The sequence below is a fragment of the Canis lupus genome, chromosome 26 (assembly GCF_048164855.1).
Source record: "Canis lupus baileyi chromosome 26, mCanLup2.hap1, whole genome shotgun sequence".
Classification (NCBI taxonomy): domain Eukaryota; kingdom Metazoa; phylum Chordata; class Mammalia; order Carnivora; family Canidae; genus Canis; species Canis lupus.
In genome coordinates, this window is record NC_132863.1 from 12,540,788 (window position 1) to 12,566,919 (window position 26,132).

Below are 26,132 nucleotides of genomic sequence, written 5' to 3' on the forward strand. Positions count from 1 at the left end.
CATCATTTCTCACTTTTCATTTACTTGATATTTGGAATGCAGAAAGCCGTTTACCAACAGCTGCTTTCTAATTGTACTTTGTCCCAGTTTCCTTACATTTCTAGTCTGTTTTGTTTTCGTTCTGTATTTGGCAGATGTGATGTTTGATGCATATATTTTTACAACTATCGTATCTCCTTTGCTGAATAAAACTTTTACCATTATCTGTTCCTCTCCTTTTCCCTATTCAATGCTTTGTCCTTGCATTTCATTTTGTTGAACATTAAGAGTCTCCCATTTGCTCCATTTCGAGTTGATTTCCTGGCATCCTTTTGGTCCGTATTTTATTATCACTTGGTTTTATGTACAATAATTCCAAAAAGCATGTAGTTGATTATTTTCAATTTGTACAATCTGATCATCTCTCTCCTCTGAAAGGGGAATTCAGCTGATTTAAATTTATTTTACAAAGTTTATTTACTAGTTTATTTGCCCAGATTATTTTATGTTTGCTATCTGTTGTGTTGTTTTCCTATTCCCTCTAATTATACATGTATAAAAGCAGGGCCATTGCTGGTCTTGCCCTTCTGTGTTTTGCATATTTCCTATCTTGAGATCCATGTTGTGAATCAATCTTCATTCATTAGACTGTGCCCTTGAGTATTTCCCTCATGGTTCATGTAGTTTCATTTTCTAGAAATACTCTCTCCGTACTATTCTCTGGGACTTTGCAACTCTGAAAATAGATGCCTATTACTGGCCCTAGCCTATGCTATCTTGGCTGGGTATAAAATCATACTTCCTCTAGTTTTCTCTACGTTGCTTATAAATGAGAAGTCCAGTACTGGGCTCCTCAGGTGCAAATGCTAACCCTTTCCCCACACAAGGCCCAGTAACAACCCAGTCTGTTGGTCTTCTCCCCTAGATCAGCAGAGTCACAAGCTCAGAAAGTATCTCCAAAGGCCCCAAGTATATATGTGCATCTCCTCTCCAAGGCTTCTGTTGGGTGGGCCTCCCTAGGTAGCAGCAAAACCTATAGACTTCAATCTGGTCCTCCACAACAAGCCAGCCACCTCTGGATGGATTCCTGGATTCTCCTTCCCACTGGCTCCCTGAAAAGCCACCGTGTGTGGCCTCAGATGTTCCCTTCTGGTCCTCAGTCTGGTCCTCAGACTATTTTGTTTCTACATAGAGGAAGCAGAAGGGCTAAGGGTACAGAGAAGAATTCTGACATATGCCTCCAGGGTACTATGGGGCCTGTATACTGCCTATTTGTAGTATTTTTGTATCCATTTTCTCATTTTATCCTCACAACCACTTTCAAAATAGAGAGGGGGACTATACCTTCATTTTACAGAGGAGGGCATAGAGGCTCAGGAAGTAGTTGACTTATCCAAGTTTACATAGCTAGTGAGTCATCAGGACAGAACAAGGGTTCAAGTGTTCTGACACCCACTCCAGTAATACCATTACCCTAGTGGTTTTCCAAAAGTGCAGTTTGCTTTACTCAGTTCCCAAACACATCAAACACAATATAGCACCAGGAGGAAAAATCTCTTATCCTATTATTTTAGCAGCAAAAAAGCAGATAAAATTCTCAGATATTCAGTAGCCATTCCTCATTTATATAAAACATATATGTATATATTTTAAAATATTTATATACACATATATAGGGATTTTATTTACAGAGAGAGAAAGCAGGGGGAGCAGCAGGCACAATGAGAAAGAGAAGCAGGCTCCCTGCTGAGCAGGGGCCCAATGTGGGGCTCAATCCCAGGACCCCAGGATCATGACCTGAGCTGAAGGCAGACATTTAACTGACTGAGCCACCCAGGTGCCCCTATATTCTGTATTTCTACCCAGACAAGCCCTCATGATTCTCTTTGAATTATGACTGACTTCTTCTGGGTCAAAAAGAATGTGAAAAATTATCTCCTGCATCACTTATAATTATCATTAATAAAATTTGTCTCAAAAGTTGCTTTTTTTGTAAGGTCCACAAGGAAGGGACACGCTGCAATACAGTGAGAAAGAAAGGACATGCTTCCACAATGTAAATTAGTAGCACAAACATTGTGAGTGTGTTGCAGATGGGGTACACACTTGCTAAATTCTCCTCATGTCAGAGCAAGTCTAATGTTTTATAAAACCAGGCTTCTGCTACTCTTGCAGAAGTTGTCATGGATGTTGAACCAGTAGTTTAGCGCAGTGCTTCTCAAAGTCAAGGGTACATCAGGATCACCTGCGGGGCTTGTTGAGACACAGATTTCTGGGCCCCACCCCCACCAGATCTGGGGCAGCCAGAAATTCTGAATTTCTATGAAATTCACAGGTGGACTTTTTCAAGGCCTTTTGTGTTATTTTACAGTCCCTCCCTCTCCATCTCTAAGCCCTGAGATCTTTCTAGTTTTTAATAGCCCTGCACAATTCCTGGCTAGAGTGGGAGGAACTGCTGAAGATAGCACCATTTTCCAGAGTGTTTTGATATTAATAGGCTATACCTGAATGCTACAAAACTCAAAAATGAATACAGAAAGAGATGCCTGGGTGGCTCAGTGGTTGAGCATCTGCCTTCGGCTCAGGGCATGATACCGGAGTCCTGGGATTGAGTCCCGCATCGGGCTCCCTGCGTGGAGCCTGCTTCTCCCTCTGCCTGTGTCTCTGCCTCTGTCTCTGTGTCTCTCATGAATAAATAAATAAAACCTTTTAAGAAAAAAACGAATGCAGAAGACCCTAGAGAAACTTATGCATAAGCTTCACTCAGCCTCCTGGGGTGAGGAACTGCACACCTGCTGCGCCATTCAAGGTGAGGATCATTTGTTTCAGAAGGGGCTCAGCATTCCGGGGAGAAGCAAGGGAGGGAGGGTGCTTCCTTCATTTTTCTTAAAGTTGTATCTTCTTGGGAGTACGCACTCACGAGCTGCCAGCTTTAGAAGTGATAATGCATATTTCATAAAAGTAGAAACGATCTGAAGATGGAAATAAGGGTAAGGGTTGCAGAAGGAAAGTAGAAAAGTAAAATGTTTGAAAGAACATTCAGTGCATTTTCCTTGAAATGTCCAAATCCAAAAAGGCTCCACAGAGATCTGTGAAAACCTTAGCAGGAGATCTCTTGTTTTGTAGAGGAAAAGGTTCTGGAATAGTTGATATGTGGCATCATTGGGAAATAGGAAGTCATGATAGTGCTGCCTCTGTCCCAAAAAAATCAAAATTGTAACAACCCTAAAAGGTCAGACCTTGGCTTTATTTTTCAGTTGGCAGAGATAATCAAGCTGTAAGGGTAAAAAGTCAGTGATATCTGGCTGCCATCATTTACTTTCAACTGACCCAGAGAAAGACCACAGTACTGCCCGCTTACCTTGGGAATGTACCTGGATTTGGTTTTGAACGTGAAGAGTTCTCAAAAAAGGTCCTGGGTCAGAGGTCTGGGAAATGTGAACCCCATTTGTTCAAAGTTAATAGTCAAGCATTTCTCTTAGTCAATTTCCCTTTCAAATTCTGTTTCTAGGAGCAAAATTCCTAGTTAATACCGTATCATAATAATTTACCTATATTTTCCACTCACCCTCCAATTTCTAAATTCTTTGAAGGTAGCAGGTGTGTCTGACTCATTTCTTTGCCCCTAGCCTATAGCATAGCACCTGAAACCAGAGAGGGGTGAATTAACCCTTCCTGTTGTGGTTCCACTGGGTCAAGACAGTATCCACATATTAGGTTATCTCTAATGAAAGCAACTGAGAAGGAGTAAGGATAAGAAAATGGAAACTCATTAATAACCATCATCTTTTGAGTGTCTGCAACGTGCGAGCCAATTTTCATGTATCCACCCATGCAGTTTTGACCACTCAGTGAAGCAGAAGTGATACTGCCATGCTATGGCTATGGAAGCTGAGTCTTGGGGATAGAACTCATCTGGGATGATGCAGGTAGGAAATAGAAGACCTGGAATTTGTCAACAGAACTCTCGGGTTCCAGGCTCTTATTCTATTTGCTCTGCTGTCCTCACCTCTTGTTCCATGAGATGTAAGTAGGGAAACCAGTAGAAAAACACTTCAGGTATGTCCTTTGGTACTTAACAGTTTGGAGTTTAAGATTTTATTTATCTGAGACAGAGAGAGCATGAGAGAGCATGAGCAGGGAAGGGGGGAAAGGTAGAGGGAGGGGGGCAGAAGGAGAAGGTGGAGGGGGACAGAGGAAGAGTAGGGGAAAGTCAGGGAAGGCAGAGGGAGAAGGAGAAGCAGAGTTTCTGCTGAGCAGAGAGCCCAACACAGAACTCCATTCCAGGATCCCAGGATCGTGACCTGAGCCAAAGGCAGGCAGACACTTAACCAACTGAGCCACCCAGGTGACCCCGGTGCTTAACAGTTTTAATGACATGCCTAGAATTAACAGCAAAGTAAGTCAACAGTGTGGAGCAATTGTCCCTTCCTTAAACGGAACCTGTGTATCCGAGCCTCTCAGCCTTTATTCAACCCACACATATCAAGTACCTTTTTTGAACCAGACACCATACCAGAAACTGCAGAAACCACTACACCAAATACTCATTTCCCACTTTCAGAAATTCCCAATTATCAGAGAAATAATCATAGGCAAATGATAAGCACCGAATGCCATTTTTAAGTACAATAAAGTACAACAGAAGAGTCTGGCTTTCAGAACAACTGGGCTGCCCATATAAAACCGGAAAGTGGCACACACTATGAACCCTCCAATTTCTCAAGTAATAGTAACAGGTGGTCAGGAAGCTCTGGGCAAGCCAGCAGGAGTCATCTCAGCTCACCTGCATTCCCAGCCAGCACATTTTCTGGCTCACCCTTACAACAGTCATGCAGGCAAAGCCCTCTGAGAAGGCAGCAACTTCTGCTCTTGGTCATTTTTAATTCTCTAAATCTTTGTGCACATTTACTTCTCTTGATGGAAGATCTGATTGAATCCGGTAGCCCCATGGTGCTCACAGATGGCAAATTCCTGCAATCTATGAATCTTCAAGTATTCCCCTAGTGTCGGCCAGACACACAAAGGGGTTAAATTAGGAACAGACCACTCATTGTAAAAGCTAATTATATTTCTTCCTCAGGAACAAGAGGGGGGCAGTGGTGTGCTGGAGCCAGCTCAGGGCAGCCCGGGAGAGCCGACTGTGAAATTTTCAGTAAATCTGTGAGCCGGTTGTTAAACACAGCCATTATAAAAAATTTAATTATATAAACTCAAAGTTAAATAAATAATAACAACAAATACAAAAATAACAAATACTTAAAGCTTATCACTGTCTAATTCTTTTACTGTCATCATGTGCTTGAGGCTATTTGCAGCCATTATATCCAAATGGTGGGAATACTTCCCAGTTCGGTGCTCCTTGACTTCAGGTTGGTAATTTGAAATTGACCATGGTGAGAGAATTTATGCCATGATATTCAGGAAACACTACAAATCAGGCCTTTTTTAACCCAGAGAGTCAGTTTTTAAACATTTACCAGCACAGCATTGGGGAAGAGGGTTTTCTCCCGGAGAACTGCCTTTGCAAGCAGTATAACTTTAACCACATGCCCAAAGCAAACACAGGCACAGACACAGCTGTGAAAAAAGGGCAGCAGGGAAGACAGATGCAGACAAGACAAGGTGAGGGTGACAATAATGCCAGTAGCATAGGGTATAACTCTATACCCTACAAAGGGCGAAGGGCAACCTTCTCAACCATGCTGCCCAGGCTGGCCTCTGGTCCCCTCTAAGAGGGAGGGACTCAGTCCCTGGAGCTTTCCCAGATTTCCAACAACGTACAACCCAGGACAGGCTGGCAGCAGCCCCTCAATACTTGCTACTTGTAAAGAAGTCCTGATGATTGCTGAGACAGAAATAAACCAGACTGTCCATGAACCAGAAATAATCCGGACACAGAATCAGGAAGAGCAAAATCTCTGTCATCTCAGGGACAGGAGAACCACTGTGAGAACTCAGAAAGGTGAGGTGGGTGCTGCTGAGCATGAGGTGAACTAGAACTTTTAGGATTCCGTGTTTTTATTCAGTTGACAATGAGGAACCATTTTAGGTTTTAGGTCTTCAAGGGAACAGTTCCTCGTGCAGCTAGATCTTTCTGCGAAGATGAAAACATTCTAACCATCCGCATGGCCCCGTACAGCAGCCACCTCATAGGCTGTCGAGTACTTGAAATTTGACCAATATAACTCAGGTCCCGAATTCTAAATTGTGCTTAATTTCAATTACTATATAAATTTACATTTACATGACCATGTGTGGCTAGTGGCTATTGTATTGGACAACGCAGCTCTAAGTGCTTTGAAGCTTGGAAACAGCATTCAGTCAGGGTGAATGCAAGTAATAAAGTTCAGATGCTAATTAACAGAACAAAGTGTAGTTTCTTGGTGTGGCTAAGCTTATTATATTCGGCTCATTCACTACACATCCATGATTATGGATTCCCAAAGGGTCCACTTTGAATACTAAATTTCTGTCAGACTTCTGAAAAATCCAGTCTCATCCACATAAGCATGCCACCTCAATCAGCATCCCAGGAAATGGCCAGGCACTGGGGCGAACTCATCTCTGCTGGCCCTTGTCTCTACTCTCGTCACCCATTCTGAGTCCATCTTGACCAAGGCAGGCAGAAAATCCCATCCTCAGACTTATCAAATCACAGAGTCCTCCAGGTACTTACTGAGCTGTGGCCTCCATCTGATCCCTGCCATATTTGCACTCACTGTGGGGCCAAGTGTTACCCTTGTCTTCACATCTCTGCGGGTTTGAGCCATAAAGTACACGGCCTGTACTTTATGGCCGTGATAATGTCCTCTATCAAACTCTACAAACATAACCCCCTGGAGAACTGCAGCAGCGTGTATGGCCCCCTCACCAGACCAAACTCCTTAGGTTCTCAGGCCACCCAAATACTATTTATGTTTAGTAAGCCCATTTTCTCAAGGTCAAATTAAACTTTAAGTCATCCTTCTGAAGCCCCCTGAGATGCCTCCTTGGCCAATGTGACAGAATTGGCTCCAGAGAGAGAATCCTCTACTTATTTTGGGGGGACTTTCATGCTAATTTCCAAAATAACTCAGGCAGTTTTTGAAGCTAAATGGAGTTTTATTTCTCGCTCCCTTTTTTAAAGATTTATTTTATTTTAGAAAGAGAGAGCAAAAGGAGGGGGAAAAGAGAGGATGGGTGAAAGAATCCCAAGCAGACTCCATGCTGAGTACTGAGCCGAATGTGGGGCTCGAACTCATGACCCCAAGATCACGACCTGAGCCAAAACCAAGAGTCAGCGGCTCAACCAACAGAGCCATCCAGGGATACCAGAGCTTTATTTCTAATAAGGCATAATAGCTGGGATCCCAGAATAACAAAGGCTATATTTATTTTTACTTTGGTTATTAAATGAGAGTTTATGATTTTGATTGGTTTGGAACTTTTTTTAAGAGCTGGTATTTTCCCATTCTTGTTTTTTTCTCTGTAGTCACATTTACAAAGGTATAAATTACACACAATAAAATAAACCTTTTTGGCATACAATTCTATGACTATTGACAAACTCATACAATCCTGTAACTACCACCACAATCAAAATATAGAACAGTTCCATCACAACAAAAAATTCCTCCATGTCCCTTGTAGTCAATCCCTCCATCTATCCCCAAGGAACCACTGATGTGTTTTTCATCCTTATGGTTCTGCCTTTCCCAGAACGCCATATAAATGGAATTAGACAGTAGCTAGCCTTTTTGGTCTCACGTCTTTCACCTAGAATGATGCATTCAACAGTAGAATCTTCTACTTCACTTTTTCACAATCTAGCTATCAGCTATAGGGCCCTGTGACAAGTGCTGTACTAAGGTGCATCCAGAAAGCAACAGAGACACCAACATTGCCAAGAGCTCACAGAAGTCTTCTCAGATAAAGAAATATTGGACTGAGGTCAAAAAAGAAGCCAGAAGGGGGAGGGCAGGGGGAGTAGGAGGAAGGTGGTCAAGAGGTACAAATGTTCAGTATAAATAAGCACTGGGGTTATAACATACAACAGGATGATTATAGCTAACACCACTGTCAGATACGTAATTAATTTGCAAAGAGTAAATCTTAAGGGTTTTCATTACATGGAGGATTTCCCCCCTCTTCTTTTCTTTCTTTTCATTGTATCCTTATGAGAAGATGTATATTAACTGAACCTATGGAGGTAATCAGTTCACAATATACATAAATCAAACCATGATTGCACACCTTAAGCTTACAGAATGATGTATGGCAGCTATTTCTCAATAAAAACTGTGAAGAAGAAGAAGAAGAAGAAGAAGAAGAAGAAGAAGAAGAAGGAGGAGGAGGAGGAGGAGGAGGAGGAAGAGGAGGAGGAGGAGGAGAAGGAGAGAAGAAGAAGAAGAAGAAGAAGAAGAAGAAGAAGAAGAAGAAGAAGAAGAAGAAGAAGAAGAAGAAGAAGAAGGAGGAGGAGGAGGAGGAGGAGGAAGAGGAGGAAGAAAAGGAGAAGGTGGATGGCAAGCATCAACTGCTAAGGTAAGGAAAGAACCTGACAGAGGAACCAAGGCGCAAAGATGAGGAGACATGGGGAACCTGGCTGGCTTAGTTGGTTAAGTGTCTGCCTTCAACTCCAGTAATGATCTCAAGGTCCTGGGATCGAGCCCCACATAAGGCTCCCTGCTTAGCGGGGGGTCTTCTTCTCCCTCTCCCTTTGCTCACTCTCTTTCCCCTACTCATGCTCTCTCTCTCTCTCTCTCTAATGAATAAAAAAATTAAAAAACACAAAAACAAAAAAAAAAGATGATACATTAGAATAAGCTTCCTTCCTAAAAAGAATTGCTGCTAATTACAAAGGGCCCTATACTTTGGTCTAGAGACCAAGGCGTCTACTGCCACTGCCAGAAATATGCAGCTCCAAGACTCAAGTAATATGCCTGCTTCTAACTAGCAAGGATTTCAGCTTCATCCCCACATATGTGTCTCCATTTGCTCCAACAATGATGAAGAGGTAGAGATCTTTCAAGCTGGAAATACCACTGAAAAAACACATTCTACATCAAACTTCAGCCTGGACTGAGGATGTGCAGAGGGGCAAGGGACTGGGCAGGGGTTTTGAATCCCACCTTTAAGCTTTTCTTTGACAGGAGAAAATCATTTATCACTAATGGAATTGTACATCCATTATCTCTCCCATAGGAATGTAAACAGGACAAAATTGGGGAAAAAATAATCTTCTGAGTTTTGGTCAAATATTTCTAGATTTGGGGGCAACAGATCAACTAACTCTGGCCAACCAACTGCTTTATCTTGGACATATCTCTTGACTTTCCTATCTTCCTTTTCTTCTTTTGTGTTATCAAAAAGAAAAAGAAAAAGAAAGGAAGAGAATGAGGTTGGATCAGACCATTTCAGAAATTCTTTCCAAGTCTTCTATTTTATGATTTTGGAAGTTGACGTCAAAACCATTGCACTTAGGGAAACTTGCAGCACACTTAGAAATGTGGCTGGAATAAAGGCTCCATTCATGGCACCAGGATTCAGTGAACACAATGAGGCTTTTTGTTGGGGGGTGGGTGGAAGGGGAGAGAGAGAATCTGGGAGGTCTGGTGTTCACTCTCTCCACCACAGATCCCCAGTGAGTCACTAAAATTGTGGCAGTAATGGTGAGAGTAAAAGGAGAAGAGAGAACCCCCACCAACTCTAGTAATCTCCAACCTCTATGGGGTCCATCGGAAGCAGTTCTACAGGTCACTGTACCAGGCCAGATTCTTAGCCTTTGCTACAAGTCAAATTCAGACACTTCCACCCATTCCTTGTCAATTCAAATATTGTTCTAGTCTGTTTACCTGAGGACTATTGAAAACACGATTATAAATGAAGCTGGAATCAAGTGTCTAGGGCTTTGGAAGTCACAGAGCTGTTCCCTAGTGCAAGAACATTCCTCAGTTCTCCATTTTTACCATCACTCTTCTGCTGAATCCCCTCACTCTCTTATCTCTACTTTGTCTATAGCCACCCCACTGCCAGAAGCAAGTCCAGGCACACCCCTGTCCCCTGGGCCCTCACACCCAGCCCCCTCTGCATCTACGTGGGACTCTGATGCATCAGGGGACTCCAGGATGGTGGAGGCTGTGGTCCTAGCATGAGCCGCAGGTTCCTGGAATGGCAGGGCCAGAGGGGACCCCAAGGAAATTGAGTCCACAGGTATTCAAACCTTTCTACTAAGTAGAGCAAAGCTTCTTCTCAAGTAAACCTTGCAAGGAAATACAAAATGGAAAAGTGACAAAACCTAAAGAAATGAGGCACAGAAGTGAAGGTGGGAATCTTAACACGTTAAGTCCCTCAGCCTCAATGTCTGCTCGTGCATACACACACACACGCACACACACAAAGTCCGGGAAATATAATTTAAAAAATAAATCCTCGGGATCCCTGGGTGGCGAAGCAGTTTGGCGCCTGCCTTTGGCCCAGGGCGTGATCCTGGAGACCCGGGATCGAATCCCATGTCGGGCTCCTGGTGCATGGAGCCTGCTTCTCCCTCTGCCTATGTCTCTGCCTCTCTCTCTCTCTCTGTGTGTGACTATCATAAAAAAAAATAAAAAAATAAAAAATAAAAAAATAATAAAAAATAAATCCTCTCCCAATCCAGAAATCCTCTCCACAAAGTCAGTAGAAAAAGAAAAGAGTTCTACTACTGGATAAGATTGAAACCAGAATGTGATACGCGTCACAGGCCATCCACTAAGAGACTCAAAGACGAAAGAAATCGCACCACCCGTTTGCGTTTGGGAAGCCACGCAGGGACAACCAGGTCACGGGCACGCTTTCAAGATTAGCAATAACGAGTCCTCAGGTGAGAGGACTGGACAGCATGATCCGTCACGCAGAGTTCATCCTAACTTTGCTTGCTAATTGGGGCGACTCTTCATGTTAGCTAATTGACTTTATCCAGAGGAACAAAATACCAACTCCCGCCTCAATGACAGGGGATAATTTTACAACTTGAAAGGAGGTGCCCACAAAGTTAGGCTCCTGCCTCCCACAGAGACTGGGGGGTAGGGGTGCTGTCCACATTTCAAGGAGATGGCCCCCAGGTCCTTAAGAAACACTCCTGAGTCATAAAACTGACAAAAGGCTTATTTGATTTCTGAAGGTAAATGTTGTGACAGGAAGAGAAGAGGAATCTCTTCCTTTATTTTCAACAGGGGGAATTAAGCCTCTTATTCTTAATTCGAATTTGTCCTTACACTGTACTTACCACGCACGCACACACAGCCCTTATTTGAATCATCCATAATCCTGAACTGAACTGTCTGACTCCTGCTGTTCTGAGACAACTCGAAGTCGTTCTGGGTGAGGACTTTATCAGCAGTGATGTCAGGGTCAAGGCCATATTGCAAACCCAGCTCATCTATCCCCTAGGCGCTCAGCAGCATTAAGAGTTAGAGCAATGACCCCCACCCTGACTACACACCGGAACAACCTGACGCTTGGGCCTCACCCCAGATCAACTAAATCTGAATCTTGGAAGATGGGCCTTCACTACCAGTATGATTTAAAGAGGAAACTGGTGCTTCTCATTTGCATCCAGGGTTGAGAAACACTTAGTTACAGACTTGATGAGACACCAGCCCTCAGTCCTGGCTTCCCATTAGAATCCCAGGAGGGCTTAAAAATCCTGATGCTCAGGGTATACCCTAGACCTAATATATAAGGATCTCTGGGGCTGGAATCAAGTATAAATTTCTTAAATCTTCTTGGGTGTGTCCAGGATGCAGCTGAAGCCCAAAACCACTAAGATGAGAGCTCCCCTCTACAGAGCAGCCAATTCAAAGCCGAGTTCTGGAGCTATGGTCTCACTGGCAAGGACCTCACCCATCATTTATATGCGGCTAGCTGTAGCACCAGTTTGAATCACATTTAGTGCAATGCATGTCATATGTTAAACAGAAATAGTGGCCAGTATTATTATGTGTACATGTAATATTTAAATAAAAATGTTAAACTCTGTTTCAACAAAGTTTTGCTCTGGGTATAGTTTACTCCCTTCTGCATGACTCTGTTGGCTTTGTAAGTGTCATTTCTGTCTGTTATTCCTTCTTTTTTTAAAGATTTTATTTATTCATGAGACACACAGAGAGAGGCAGAGACATAGGCAGAGGGAGAAGCAGGCTCCATGCAGGGAGCCCGACGTGGGATTCGATCCCGGGTCTCCAGGATCACACCCTGGGCTGAAGACGGCGCTAAACCGCTGAGCCACCCGGGCTGCCCAAAATTGTCAGTCTCAGCAGACTCAAGCTTTAGCATACATTGGAATCTCCTGGAAGGCTTATTACAACAAAGATTGCTGGACCCACCCGTAGAGTTTCTGGGTTAGCAAGTCTGGGATAAGGCCTGAGATTCTGTTTTTCTAATGAGTTCGTAGGTGATGCTCAGACTGTTGGTCTAAAGACCACACTTGAAGAACCACTGCTCTATCCCATTCCTTTCTGTCAGGCGAGCTAGAAAAGAACATTCTAGTGTCTGGCCCTCGTTCTTTCTGCACCTCCAATACCACCCCAGCTTGGGAAGGGTTTGGGGAAGCCTTGAGAAAATGCTTCACAAGACTCCACTTTGGGCAGTTTTCAAAAGAAAATAGTATCTATGTAAACAGACTCCGTGGTTTTGAAAGAGGTCCCGGCCCGTCCAGCACCCCATCTGAAAAAGCTCTTTGTACCCAGCACAGGGAGAGAAGGTTGTCGGTGGGCGCTGGTGTCAGACGGAGTTCTTGTTCTCCTTCTGCTATTCTTCATCTCCACCCTCATCTGTTTCTCCCACACCCTGAGCTGACTCCCTTTCTTGCCTCAGGAAACTGTTCTTCTCCAAGTAGAGAAGAATGGAGCACTTGAGAAATGTAAATTTATGGACAAGTCTGCAAGGCTGTGGTGCGGCTAGAATATGGTAAATAAATAAGAGCTGTTCCAAAAATACCAACGAATTTGAATTGGCGTTAGGAATAAGAGCTTCTCTTTTACCAGAAGTGAAGGGCAGTGGAAAAACAATAAACAACCCAGTCAAAGGAAAGTTCGCTTTAAAAAAGAAACGAAGGGAAGATGAAGGCGAATGGGGGAGGCCCAGGGGGAGACCCAAGAAAATTGGAACACGTGGAGCAAAGAAAAAGTATGAAAAACATAAAGAGAAAGTAGTTCTGATTTAAACCAAATGTAGGTAAGATGCCCCCGTTCGTTTTAAGCACAACATCCTTGCCAAGACTTCTGACAGCTCAACACTAAGTCTTTTTATGAGGCCTCAGAACCTCAGCTCCTGCCTTTCAGGAATCAATTGAGGGTTCATCATAAAGTTGCTGGATTGAGCAAATAAAAACACAGGGTATCCAGTTAAATGTGAATTTCAGGTATTTCAAATATCATATAGTGCATACTAACACTAAAAAGGGTTTCATTGTTTATCTGAAATTAGAATTTAACCAGGTGTCCTGTATTTTATCTGGCAACCTATATCATCACCCCACTCTGAATCTACCTTTTCTATATAAACTCAGGCCCTGAGCTCTGCCCTTATTCCTTATTTTCCATAAGAGGAGCCAACCACGTGGAGTCTTTACTACAGTTCTGGGAAGACAGAAGTCTCTAATATCACAGAAGCACATATAATTTAACATTCAGTGTGGGGACTAGCTCTCCTCCGAAGCCCCTCAGCCATTTCACAGTTGAGGTTCTGCTTGCATTGGCCTCTTCCTCTGCCTTAACTCGTTTCTTACTCCTCTGGCACCCAAACTCCAGTTTTCCTCCCATCCCGAGGATCTCTAAGATCCTCAAGGATCTCCGTCCCTTGACTCTTCTCCAGATCTCACTTTGCACCCCTCAAATGGTATATCACAGTATCATCTAGGAGCTTTAAAAATATACAGATGCCTGGACTTATGCCTAAAGATTCTAATTTCATTGTTTAGGGTGGGACTGGGCATTGGTATCTTTAAAGGCCCCCATGGGGGCACCTGGGTGGCTCAGTCAGTTAAGCATCTGCCTTCAGCTCAGATCATGATTCCAGGGTCCTGGGATCCAGTACTGCTCGGGCTCCCTACTCAGTGGGAAGTCTGCTTCTCCCTCTCCTTCTGTCCTTCCCCTCCCTTCATGCTCTCTTTCTCTCTCACTCTCTCTTCCCCAAATAAATAAATAAAATCTTTTTTAAAATAATTACAATAAAGGCCCCCGTGGAATTCTCATGTATAGCCACAGTTCTGTAGGGACCTAGGGTAGGCTGCCCCAAGATGGGCCACTTTGGCATAAAGATTACTTCTAATTAAAAGTAATCCATACCCAGCAGGAAAAGCTGTTTGTCTCCCCCTCAGCTGCCTAAATTTACCTTGAAAAGGAGAGCCTGTACCTGGAAGAAAGCTATCAACAGAGTCTCAAAAACAAAAAACAAAAAACAAAACAAAACAAAACACAAAAAACAGAGTGTCCCCTTTACCTAAGACATTTATCTGCATAATAAGGCAACCTTGTTTTTCAAAACGTCTCCTCTCACCTCTCTGCTAATGGCCTTCCTCCCCTTTGTATCCACAGACTCCTTCCCCTCTGCTTAGCTCACATAAGCTTCATGTGCCTCATTGCCTTTGAAATTTCCATGTCTGTGTGGATTCCCTGCATGTACACCTATTAAATATTTCTCCTGTTAATCTGCCTCTGCAAATCTGTCGATTTGCTTCTAAGTCCAGCTAGAAGGACCATAGAGCAGAGGAAGATCTTCCTTTTTGACAGTTGAGAAATACTCATTTAGATCAGTGCTTCTCAAAGATTAATTTGCACAAGAATCAAGGAGGATCACTTCAAAAAGTAGGTTCTGGTTCTGGACACTGGGAGTTCAGGCTGGAGGTTTTGTGTTTTCAATAAGCCTCCAGGCGAGGCTAATAGTGCTGGGGAGAGGACATTTTCAGCAACAAAATCCTAGAATCAAGTGCCAGGTGTTAAGACCTTCCTTTGAAGTGATGGGTCATCATTGACATAACGGAGCAGATTCAGTGTGGCAGAAGGCCAGCTACCCAGGATAGATGGTTGGATATTCATAAAAGCATGAAGACAGAATAGTGTTTTCTTGACCTCTTTAGTTTCCTCAGCGTTTAGGACTTGTACTTAGCTAAAATATTGAGATTGAAGCACTTTGTTAATAAAATAAGACCCACTATCTCTTTATTTGTTCCAGAGCACTTTATTATAGCTATGGCTTGATTGCTTCATTTCCTTTGCAAATCAGGAAAGGGAGTTATGTGTCCCCATTTGATGGATATAAACACTGAGGCCCCAAAATGGTAATAGATCTGGGGTCTTTATTAAAGTAGTCTACGAATAAATGTTTTACAACACTAATGTTTCTAATAAGTCCAGATATAGGCTCTAATTTAGAACATTATTAATTAGGAACCAGTGCTTCTCAAATGCTAATGTGCATACAAATCCTTGGAGTCTTGATAAAATGCAGACTGATTCCTCAGGTTTGGGTACAGACAAGCTCCTGGGTGATGTGGTGACGTCTCTCCACGGACCACACTTCAGGCGTCAAGGAACTCAATCTCATCTCTGTGGATTCCGCTTGCTCAGCTCTGGCATTCTTCTCATCATTTTCATGTGTTACTAAGCACTTAGCAAATGTAGTGAGTGTCAGATGGGCTGACAGTTCATTTATCTCCATTAAAAAATTGAAAACAGTGCTTTGGAAAAACATGGGTTCTTTACCTATCGTACCCTAAGTCCTAGATTATAAAAAACAAATGTAAGTAATGAGTAGTCTTGACATTTCAGCTTTCATTATTTCATCTCACATGCTTATCTTGGGACCTTATCGGCAACACCTGTATGCAAAGGAAAAGATTTACAAAATCAATATTGAGTCATATCTTTTATTATCTTCACTACCATGTGGAAAACTCACAATACTTTGCAAAAATAACCTATTCATGTTTTGTTGGCGATGGTAGTGTGGTGGGGTTTTTCTGTTATTGTTACTTCTATTCACTCTCACTTTTATAATGAATACTTCTTGGTGTGTGTCTGAAATAAATAACTACCTCTCCAAAGATGAATCCCAAGCTAAGAATGCAAGCAATTTATGATGTCAAAAATGAGAGCAGTGTTTGTTTGGAAAGATCACCCACTTAACAGTGTCCTTAAAATCATCCTCTTAGAGTTCCCCAGAGGGCTGATAGAAGAGTTTTCAAAGGTCTCCAAAACTCTCTTTTTGCTCTTGGTTTGAGGGACAAGGAGAAAAGAAGGAGAAACATCACCCCTTCTACACACAGACACACATACTCAAAGTCACTTGCACTCACCATTGCCTGAACATGATCCTATTCTTTGTTTTCAGAAAGTTACCACATTTTTCAGTAATAACAAAGAGAATAATGGCACTCCCTTTACCCTCACACAAACCATCACTTAAGTTTTTGCGATAGATTTATTGCATTGGTATCTCCAGTTCTCCACTCTTCTCTATGGCTTTGGTAGTGACCTCCCATGCTGACTCTGGACTTGGCTGAATGCTTGTTTTCACCAATTGGAGAGTAGCAAATTTGATCCAAGTAGAAGCTTGTACGAGCATGTTATCTGCCGCCCCTCTTGCTTCTCTGAGGACCTGTGCTAGCTAACCTGTTGGAGGCTTAGGAGAGATACATGGAAGAGAGTGACATTGTCAAAGTTTAGGCAGACCACCCCAGCCATTCTCCAGCTGAGCCACCAGCTGACAACAAATGCATGAGAGAGGCCATTGAGGTCAGTTGGACCCAGCCTGTGACAACAGAATAGCCTGGCCAACTCCTAGACTCAGGAGAAGTAAGGCATGGTTGTTGTTGCTGTTTTTAAACCACTGTTTTTGGGTGACTTGTTCCTAAATGTGAAATGTGAAATGTTTGGCATCATCCTTGGAGAATGGCAGAGTCATATTCTTTTGGAGTTGGGAAAGTCTTCAGACCCCTTCCGATCAAGGATTTATAAACTTAAATACCAATAGACATAAGGAAGGACATTTTAAAAGTAAAGCTATCCAAAAAATAAATAAATAAAATTAATTAAAAAGTGAGGCTATCCACCCATAAGACAACAAAGTAGTCTTTGACAGACACATCGAAAGCATACAATATGATCTAAAAGTATTCATATAACAAAAGTCTTTAAAATGCCGTGTGATCCAAATAAAACCCCTCAGTTAACTAAATATAGCCCATGGGGCCCCAGCATCTGAAGTCTGATTTCTAGTTTGGTCTCTAAATGAAGTGATGTAATAGTGTTGGCTGGGTTCCTACATGTGGTTGGAGATCAATCCAGGACTTATTCCAGGCCTCTTACCAGCATATCTATGAGGTAGTTATTTTATTTTATTTTATTTTATTTTATTTTATTTTATTTTATTTTATTTTATTTTATTTTATTTTTTATTTTATTTTATTTTATTATTATTTTTCTTTTCTTTTCTTTCTTTTTTTGAGGTAGTGATTTTATTACCATTTTACTGCTGAAGTCGATGAGGCTCACAGTTTCAGTAACTACTCCAAGGTCACATTGCTAGTTAGTAGACCATCTAGGATTCAAACTCGGCCCTGTCTCTGCTTGTAGGTTCCTAATGTCCTAGACCAGAGGTCAGCAAGCTATGGCCCAAAGGCCAAATCCAACCCAGCCACCTGTTTTTGCAAATAAAGTTTTATTGGAACACAGACCCACTCATTTTTCTATGGCTGCTTTGACACCACAATGGCAGAGTTGAATAATTGTGACAGAGGCCAACAAAGCTGAAAATATTTACTACCTGGCCTTTTGAGGAAAAAGTTTGCCAAATCCCCAGCCTGAAGGCTTCCTTCTCCTGCTAGAACCACAAGGTCTCCAGGAGAGGCAGAGTCTCCTGTGTGTCATTGGTGGAACCTCTCATTCAGGCTCACCACAACTCCAGGTACGTGACCCGCTCAAGGTCTGAAGCTGACAAAGCTGGAAAGATGAGAAGATGTAAAAGAGCATTTTGACCTAACATTAGCCTAGAGTTCCGTAATACTAAAGTTTGTAGCGTAAAGAAGCCCATTCCCTAGCAGCCAACTAGCAGCAGCCCAGAGAGCACCTGCCAGTTCCTGGGCTCCCAGCCTTTCCTTTTTGCCTTTCATTCAAACGTGGGAAGAAACCATCAGCAGGGCTCCTAAAAGTTTTCAGAGTCTTTAATCAAACAAAAGATGAGAAAAACCTGTCAGTTCTCCCAAATAGCTAAGCTCCATCTTTTATTAGAAAAGGAGACAAAATATTGTGATTTGAGCTTCTGTGGGAGCAAAGGGAAGGGAAACCGCTTTTAAATAAAATGGTGAACATTTTATTTAAATGTGCGACAGCCCTGTTCTGCAATGAGACAGAGCAGTCACGTGCACTGCTCACCGAGACAGAAACAGGGGTAGCCTTTAGTTCTATTTTCATCTGTGCCCTGGAGAAGCTGGAAGACTGTTTACCAGTCCATCTCTACCCAAGCTGGCAAATTCCCATAAACATGCGGTTTCCATTTTTTCATTTGAGGGCAGACATCAATCAGGGTAGAAAAAAATTCACTCTGGAAAAAAAGAAAAATTGGTCCAAATCCTGTGAGCCAATCTCCTCTTTTCTCTTCCCATTTTTTATTCCCTCTGGATCCCACACTGCCTGAGGCTTGGTCAAGCCAGGAGTCTAACATTTGACTGGCTCGAGAATTAGCTGGGTAGCAGTCGAAAACTGTTTTCCTAAACCCCATCCCATACCCGCTGACTCAGAGCTTGCAAAGGATGAAATGTGAGGCTTTGTATTTTGCAAACGTCCTTCAGGCTGTCCTACGCCCTGGCCTGGCTATAGAATCTGTCTTCTCAAAATGATTCCCTCAAGCCCATGAATGACTTTAATGCAAACCCACCTACTCTTGTCTCCTCTAAATAGAAACTGATGCAATGAGAGGCAGGTTCTCCTATGAACAAATAAATAGAAACGATATGAGGTTCTATCTAATGTAAATATTCAATTGTCATTATTCATGACTTGTTAACTGTTAGACTTTAGAAAATCATTTAATCTCGCTGGGTTTTATCCCTCAGCTGTTAATTGGCTTAGGTGGCTCAAAAATTCTCTTACTATATATCTCTCTTATACCCCCAGTCAGGGAATAAGCTCTGGACTATTTATTTTCATTTATATTCAAGCTCTTACCCAAAATACTCTCCTTGAAGATGGATGAGCCATCTCTACTACTCTCCTCTCTATGGCTCAACTGGTGCCTCATGTGGGCAGAAGAAAACTAAAAGAGGAGAGAGAGAGGAGAGCATGTAGAAGGTAGAAGAATTTTCATTTACAATTCAGATGATTTCCTCATGGTCCTCTGTCCCTATGGGTCAGTCACTCAGTTATTTTGTTAGACATTGCATAGGTACAAGACACATAAAAGGCATTCAGAAAAGACTTGTGGGTGACATTTGTTTGACTACAACTTTTGAGCAACTTCGTTCGAATATGTCCGAGAATAACCAAAGACCCAAAATGGTCTCTACTGAGGATGAACTTAGTATGTTAGACAAGGAAAGCTAGGAGGAGAAGCTCATCAGGCCTCCCCTAATGAGTAGTGAGAGCCAAATAGAAGGCAAGAGGGAGACAGTCTTTTCTAAATTAGGAAGGCTCCACGTGGTACTTTGCAGTTATTACAAAGGGGACTGAGAAGTTGCCATTGGGATTGACCATGATCACAGTATGATGTCATCTGCATGAGGCCATCTGCTTCTCCAGTTTAATACTGGTGTACAGTTCTCAACCGAGTCCAGTATGGCTGTTGGAGGCTCAAGCTGGCTTCAGGTTACATGGGAGCCATGCTTTTCTGTGAATTGGCAAAGTTCAAACAGAAATTTCCTTTACTACAAAACAGAAGTAAATAAGATCATACTATATTTATTGCTTTATAACCTGCCTTTTGTATCACACAATACACTAGAACATCTCTTACCAAAATATATTAACCTTTAACAGCATTTGTAATGACTACGAAGTATTCCATTATACGAATGTGCTATCACAGTCATGTACCCTATTGCTGATCTCCTGGCTGGAGGGCCTGAGAACTAGGAATCCAGGTGGTGAGTGATGGGCACGAGGCCTCCAAAGCCCGAGGTCCAGGCTACAGCTAGTGTGGGATCATCTCCTTGCTCTGCAGAAAGGCACTGATGATGTCAGCCACGTTCTGAGGTTGGTTCAGGTGCACGTAGTGGTTGCCTGGGACTTCTATGTACTGGAACTGCTGCGGAGGGCAGGGAATGCTTAATCAGGTGCAGCCCAGGTAAGAGGGCTCTGCTGTGCTGGGGCCTTCCCAGGGCTGCTGCCTCACAGAAAAAAAAAAAAAAAAAAAAAAAAAAAAAGGTTTCTTCCATTTCTCTGATATTACAGACAGAGCTTCAGTGCAAAGTCTGAGAACCAAATAATGCACAGACCCTCATTTATTTTCTTTAAGTACATTTCTAGAATACAACCACTAACCCAAAAATAATAGGCATCTTTAAAACTGTATTTACTGCCAAAATTGTCCCCTAGAACTGGATCATTGTTTGATACTTCTACCACCAAAGGCATGTGCTACATCATTCATGTGTAAGATCACAGGCAAGGATAAGCAGAGAATTGAAGACTGACTAGGCTTGGGGTCCCTGCTCCTTCTCTAATGGGGAATGGCTGGCCACTGGGCAGCCTGATTCTGTTTAAGGTATAGTTGGATACTGTCACAGTTATGGCCCCTCCAGAAGCTGACCCTGAGACAAAGATTCATTTACAAATGGGTTATTTGGAAGGTGACAACAGGAAACACTAATTAAAGGGTCTAGGGAGGAAGAAGGAAGAAGTCAGACAGGGTAGGAAAGGTATGAATAAAAAGTGTGATATCAAGCAAGTTACCACTATGAGAAGCTGAAGATTGATCTTGCTGGATAACTCTGCAAACATCTAGAAGATGCTCCCCAGAGCTGCCTTCCTGAAGAGCAAGGGAGCTGCAGTATCTATACAGCAACTCCCCCTAGACATGAGTTGAAGGCTGCTCTGGGAGGATTTGATTCTCCAGCACTCACAGCCTGTTGGCATTGCCAAGCAAATGATGCAGAGCCAGTAAACTCTGAAAAGGTAAGAGCCATAAGGGCTGCAGCAACATTATGGGTGACGTATGCATGGTGGGACCAAGTGGGTCAATGATACACTGCTCTGCAATTTCTAGGCAGACCCTCCTGTCACATTCTAGCCCTTATACAACATGGCAAAGCTTTACAAAGCTACCCTGAGCATCCAGGTTATGGTGCAGCCCTAGTGAATGAGAATGCATCATGACATCTATTGAAGTATAAATCACATGAAGTAAAATGCGACTTATTTGAAATTTTTTATTCCAACTGTGATGAAGTAACAAAAACAAGATATGCCCAACAACTAAAAACTCTCCCAACAACTGAAAAAACTATCGACAAAACAGGGGCACTAAAATTGACAGTCAATAGAACATGTAACTCTTTTTATGGGGGTTGTGAGTTCAAACCCCATGTTGGGCGTAGAGATTACTTTAAAAACCTGGACAAGATACATGAAACAATGGTTTTCAAAGACTAGACAGAAAGCAGGGCAAGACAGTGGTTCATAAGAGAGAAGAAAGAAACAACATGAATCTGTGATTGTCACAGGTTACCAACTGGGGAGAGTTTTCAGGTTTTAGCACAGAGAGGAGGAACCCTCACAGAGTCAAGGGGGGTGGGAATAGTCAAGGAAGCTAGAGTTTGCAGGGCCGTATACCAGAAAATAGATAGAAGCACAGTGAGAGAGAGAACAGGGGAGGGAGCTTCAGAGTTCTGCATGGGGTTCCCATCAAGTCCTTAGCTGAATACTGATAAGACTCAGCATGGGAGGAAACTACTCAAGGCCAGGGAAAGAACCACTGTAAAAGAGCAGGTGAAAATTACTCAGAGCTTATTCAGAATTAAAAATAATCACCATTTCCAACAGCAGAATGGAGAAACCTCATGATACACATTTGGTTGAGTACTGATTACTCATTTGTTTGCATATGCTTATTTGAGATCTGGTTGAGTACCCAGAAAGACATTGCCTCTGCAGCGTGACCAAATTAGCCACAGAGTTAAGCCTCTGGTCCTGTCTAACAAAGCTTAAAAGCAAGTCTCAAATGAATCGAATAATTTCTAAGTATAAAACTCATATATATTTAAAAGAATTAAAAAAAGATCCAGTACTCAGCAATGTAAACATTACAATGTCTGATATCCAGTCAAAAATTACCAGATATGCAAAGAGATAGGAAAATACAAAGAAGAAAAATCAATCATAGAAATAGAGAAATGACACAAATGATAGAATATAAAAGGAAAATACATGCTTTGTATTCAAGAATGTAGAGAAAAGAATGAGCATAAGGAAAGACACAGAGGTAATAGAAGACTCACATTAGCTTCCAGAGATGAAAAACATAATGCAATACAATGTTTGCAACAACACAAAATACAGTAGAAGAAAAGATAAGTAAACTTGAAGACTTAGTAGTAAAAATTATTCAAATGAAACCCAAAGTGAAAACACACTCATTTTATGTGCATATTTTGATGCATTTTGGCAAACGTATACACCTGTGTAACCACTACTATAGTCAAGATATAAAACACTTCCATCAGGGATCCCTGGGTGGCGCAGCGGTTTAGCGCCTGCCTTTGGCCCAGGGCGCGATCCTGGAGACCTGGGATCGAGTCCCACATCGGGGTCCCGGTGCATGGAGCCTGCTTCTCCCTCTGCCTGTGTCTCTGCCTCTCTCTCTCTCACTGTGTGCCTATCATAAATAAATAAAAAAATTAAAAAAAAAAAGAACAAAAAAAAAAAACACTTCCATCATCCCCAAAACTTCCCACATGTCCCTTTGCAATCACCAACCTCACCCAACAATTTCTGGTTCTAGGTAATTCCTAATTTGCTTTCTGCCAGTATTGTATTAGGTTTGTCTTTTCTTATGGTAAATAAAATCATACAATAAGTACTCTGAGTTCAATTCCTTTTAAGTGTACCCCTTGTTATTTTTTTATTCAACTGTATGGATGTGCTATTACTAGTTTATCCATTCACCAGTTGATGAACATTCTGGTTGTTGCCAGTTTTGAGTAATTTTGAATAAAGCTTCATATTTGGGTCTTGTGTCAAAGTTTCTGTTTTTTTTTTTTCTTGTAAATACCTAGGAATGCAATGGTTGGGTCAAATGGTAGGTATATATTTATAAGAAAACTGTTAAGCTCTTTTCCAAAATGAGTATTCCATTTTATATTCTTACCAGGATGTATGAAGAGTTTCAATCATTTCACACCATTGCCAGCACTTGGTATTGTCACCTTTCTTTCTTAGTTTCTCTCTCTCTCTTTCTTTCTTTCCTATTTTTGAAATTTGAAACATTCTAATTATTATGTAGTATTATCTCATGGGTTTAATTTGCACTTTTGTGATAATTAACAATGTTAAACACATTTTCATGTGCTTATTGGCCATTCATACATATTCTTTTGTAAGGTATCTATTCAAATCTTCTACCCATTTAAAAATTACATATGGCGTATATGAGTTCTTTATATACTCTAGATATAAGTCTTTTGTTAGATATGTTTAGCAAATATTTTCCCTCAGTTTATGGCTTGTTTTTCCTTCTCTTTATGGTGTATTTCAAAGATCAGACATTTTGCTTTGTTTTATTTTTAACATTTACACTTACTCTCAAAAGATTCTTGTTACCTAGATGAGTGTGATATCATTTTAACATTTTAGAGATAAGGAGCCCCAACAGGTTCATTGCTGGGTTCAAAGTCACACAGCTGGTCAATCAAAGACAATGTCAATATGAAACCTTGAGTTTCCTGATTCTAAATCTATACAGAATTTGAGTGTGCTCACTCAGGAGCAATTCAGGGGTTTACCCTCTTGAATGACATCTAAGAGAAATCTGCTTTATGCAGTGACCTCCTAGCAGGTGGAGGATTTCAAGGCTCTAGTATTAATTTATATTCCAGCTATGGCTGTGTCTTCCCACCCACGAAGGGAGATGTGGAGAAAGAGCAGGAGCTCCTTCAAGCTAAAAGCTACTTATTAAACCTGACAGATGATGGAGGAGCAGGATCACCTGCCCTCTCATCACCTCTGACCTCCCTTCAACTTCCATTCCCTTCTTGGACTTTAAAAAAATTGCTTTTTAATAATATCCATAATTCATGAAAAGAAATGATAAAATCAAAACATATTACCACTGGCTTATAAACGCTAGCACTATTAATTATTAACAGCCCAAGAAGGAAGCCAGGAATGATCCCAAAGGTGAGAGAGATAAAGGCACTAGTGGAAAAAAAATGTTGCATATTAAATGGAAAATTAATTTCTTTTCTCAAAGAGCAAGCAGAAGTTTAGCTAAAACAGGGGCCTTGGCAATCGTCTAATGAAAAGCCCTCATGCCAGAGATGGAAAAAACCTGAAGCCCAAAGCACGGCTTGCCTTGAATTAGAATACGGCAGCAAAACGTGCTTCTTTCTATTGTTATCCTGTCCTCTAGCTCTGCCTCTTTCAATGCCACCCTTGACATTAGGGAGGACAAGTGTTTTCCAAAATAAAGGGACTTGTTTGCAAAGCCCAAGAATCAGTCCTTATTTTAATGTTCCAAAGCTCATTGCCACCTCTTCAATGCAAATAGAATCATCCCCTCCCCAGCTAGAGATGCTAAGTGCAGACCCTGCACGTGCAGGTAGAGCGATCTAAGTGATTTACCTCAAGAACATCAATGTCAACAGGCTCTCCTAGCCCCTGGAATTTCTCTACAGAGATATAATCCTTAGGGGCGTAAAGGTTGCTCTGTCTTCAGAAAATCCCAACTAGAATGTAAACACTGCAGGAACTTGGGACAATTACCTCTCCGAGGTTCACTTTCTCCATCAGCAAAATGGGGCTCGTGATATGACCTACCTCATCAGGTTGTTCTGAGAATTGAGCGAGATGATGCACTGAAGATGTGAACACAGGTAGAGAGTTAGGTAAGGATGGCAAGGAACCAGATGAGAGACTGAAGGGGGGGCAGCTCCGGTGGCCCAGCAGTTTAGCCCTGCCTTCAGCCCAGGGCTGGATCCAGGAGTCCCACGTCAGGCTCCCTGCATGGATCCTGCTTCTCCCTCTGCCTATCTGTCTCTCTCTCTGTCTCTAATAAATATAAATAAAATCTTTAAAAAGAGAGAGAGAGAGAGAGAGAGAGAGAGACTGAAGGGAAGGAGACACACCCAAGAATCTTGGGGAAGGCAGGAGGTACACAACTAAACCAAAAGTTGCTACAACCTCCTATACAGTTTTGCTCAGGACCATGATCTGGGGGGGCAGGGGAGGGGGAGTGAATAAAACCTGGGTTAAAAAACAATCCTTCCCTGATAGGAATTCTCCCCTTCCACTCCAGGTGAGGACAGATCCCACTTCTGAGGTGGAGCTGAGCTCTGCTACTACAAGGAAAATTGTTGAAATCAAGTGGGGAGCTCTCTGCTACCTGGAGGACACAAGTACTCTCCTCTCGGGAACCTCTGGCTCACAAATCATGCAATTTATTCTCTTATTTTAACAAAAGGACTTACTTTGATGATGTTTCTATCATTTTTTTCCCATTGGCATTTGAATTCCACCAAAGTTTTAGCAAAGAACAAGTTATTCACCCCAAGGCATGTGTTTTTATATGAGAGTGGAGAAAAATAGAAATTTCAGAGAAGTTCAACACAAGTGGCTCTTCTAGTTAGCATGGGATAAGTCTTTTGGAGAAAACACTGCTCTCCTCAGTGGTTAATGTTTTCCATCAGCTTCTTCCCTCTGCATCAGGCACTACCTCCTCCTATGTGCCTCCTCACCCAAATCCTGTTCTACGGGGACCACAAGGTGCCAAAATTCTTCTATTCAGTTGTGTTTCAAATGTATAAAGAATTGAGAATGTTGTTGGCCTGTAACCCAGATAGCATATACCTCTCCTTTTTTCCACATTTCCAACCCAAAAGCAAGATTAACCCAGGAGTTTCCAATAGAATCTTAGCGCTAAGAGGCAGAAGATTGAAATGTCAGGACTTTCTGACAGCTTTAAATCAGGCTTTCACAGCCGTGCTA

The 26,132-nt window shown here is 42.0% G+C and overlaps 1 long non-coding RNA gene across 2 annotated transcripts in view; it reads right to left on the reverse strand.

Annotated features, from left to right (window-relative positions):
• Positions 1-15,197: 15,197 nt before the first annotated feature.
• LOC140617848 (uncharacterized) overlaps positions 15,198-26,132 on the reverse strand; it is a 31,894-nt gene continuing 20,959 nt past the window's right edge. The window contains exons 2-7 of one of the 2 annotated variants that reach the window (XR_012017997.1): positions 20,028-20,316; positions 19,164-19,251; positions 18,874-18,924; positions 18,372-18,540; positions 17,764-17,939; positions 15,198-15,817 (exon numbers count right to left, since the gene is read on the reverse strand). This is a non-coding gene — a long non-coding RNA (uncharacterized lncRNA). Of the gene's footprint in view, positions 15,818-17,763; positions 17,940-18,371; positions 18,541-18,873; positions 18,925-19,163; positions 19,252-19,947; positions 20,317-26,132 lie in introns of both variants that reach the window. The other variant, XR_012017994.1, reaches the window with a different exon arrangement.